The following is a 1,659-nucleotide window of genomic DNA, read 5'->3' as shown; positions in this document are numbered from 1 at the left end:
CAGGGTCCCTCTGATCTGGATTTCTATTTTTCCCCCCAGATTTGGGAAATTTTCAGGTATCATTTCTTAAAATAATTTTTTCTGCCCACTTTTCTCCTTCTGTGGGCTTTACAATGCAAATGTTATTATGCTTGGTGGTGTTGCTGAGTTCCCAAGCTCCTAGAGTCTATTTTCTTTTTCTTTTTTCTTTCTTTCTTTTTGGTCTCTTTCTCCATTTCAGCTTGATTGGTTTCCATTACTCTGTCCTCCTGGTCACGGATCCATTTTTCTGCTTCCTGTAGTCTACTATTTATTCCACTTAGTGTGTGTGTGTGTGTGTGTGTGTGTGTGTGTGTGTGTGTGTTTTGCTTGATGAATAAGTTTATTATTGTCTTTATCTGAAAAATCTTCAAAGAAAATTGTGGTTTGGCTTATTAGCTCTCAGCAGCCCACTCCTGAGTTCAAAGGAAGCTTGCCTTCTTCTGAGCTACCCGATCTTTCTTTTGGGCAAGACACATTTCGGGATGCTTCCACCTCTTCTTTTTAACTTCTTTCTTAGGCTTCTTCTTGTAGACTGGGTTCTCTCGTATAGCAGCATGAGCTTTCTTATACATCTCCTCCATCATGTCTGGAGTTACATTGTTCTTTATGTATCGAGAGAATTGTTTCTTGTATGCATCTTTGTCTTCTTCCATTAGGTCACGCATATAATCTGCAACATTCTGACCCATGATGTGCTTTCAATGTACTTCTTCATTGAATTCCTTGCTTTCTGAATCATAACCAGGGAATAATTTGGTACTGTGAGGGATAGACAAGCCTCCATCCACTGCTCCCTTGAGGGCCCCCAAAACCTTATTTCCAGTAGTAGTTCTGGCAAGCCCTTCATCCAAATAGCAGGTGAAGGCACCAGGTTGACCATCATCTTGCTTATGTCTATATCCATTAACTCAGTAGCAGAGGTCACAGTCTCTGAATTTTTCCTCTGTTGGGGGTTTCTCCTCCTAGTCATTCTGGTAAGAGGTGGTTGAGGGAATGTACAGAGTCCAAACTATTGACCACAATCCAAGCAAGATGCACCAGTTTTATAGGGACTTTAGGGTTCTTGGCCTCTTGTTCTTTCAGCCTGTTTTGGGGGTGTGGGTCAGTTCCATAGCTCCCGCAGAACTGGGGGCACCCTCTTGGAACAGCTGAGCATGCAGTACAATGACCTAAGACCAGTGAAGGTGACTGTTGGCAACCAGGAGAGTCAGGGGTCACATGGAGCCATTGTTACACTGGGTCTTAGTGTCATAGGTGATGAGTAGAAGCCCTAGAAAGGACTAAGAGTTTATCTACTTGGGGGCTTAGGAGAACAAAAGATCTATTTTTTCTCTTTTCTCTTTCTCTCTCTCTTTTTTTTAAGTAGGCTTCATGCCCTGTATGGACTCATGACCCTGAGATCAAGACCTGAGCTGATATCAAGAGTCTGACACTTAACCAACTGAGACACCCAGGTACTCCTGTTTTTTTCTCTTCTGTAAAGATGTCCCTAAACTTTGGCCTGGTGCTTGTGAGTCACCTCTCCAGGTGGTCATTCAGTGGTGCAGCTGCCTGATTGCAGGAAACCCTGTTGCATTCTGCCCTACTCCTGATTGACACCAGGTTCCTGTCTTACTTCATTTCCCTGAGACTTTTCAT

At 43.2% G+C, this 1,659-nt stretch overlaps 1 pseudogene; it reads right to left on the bottom strand.

Moving 5' to 3' along the window:
* Positions 1-342: 342 nt before the first annotated feature.
* Positions 343-1,659, bottom strand: LOC132010471 (large ribosomal subunit protein uL18-like; annotated as a pseudogene).

This window comes from Mustela nigripes, chromosome 2 (assembly GCF_022355385.1).
Source record: "Mustela nigripes isolate SB6536 chromosome 2, MUSNIG.SB6536, whole genome shotgun sequence".
NCBI classification, from domain to species: Eukaryota; Metazoa; Chordata; class Mammalia; order Carnivora; family Mustelidae; genus Mustela; species Mustela nigripes.
This window is presented reverse-complemented; position numbering and strand designations above follow the sequence as displayed.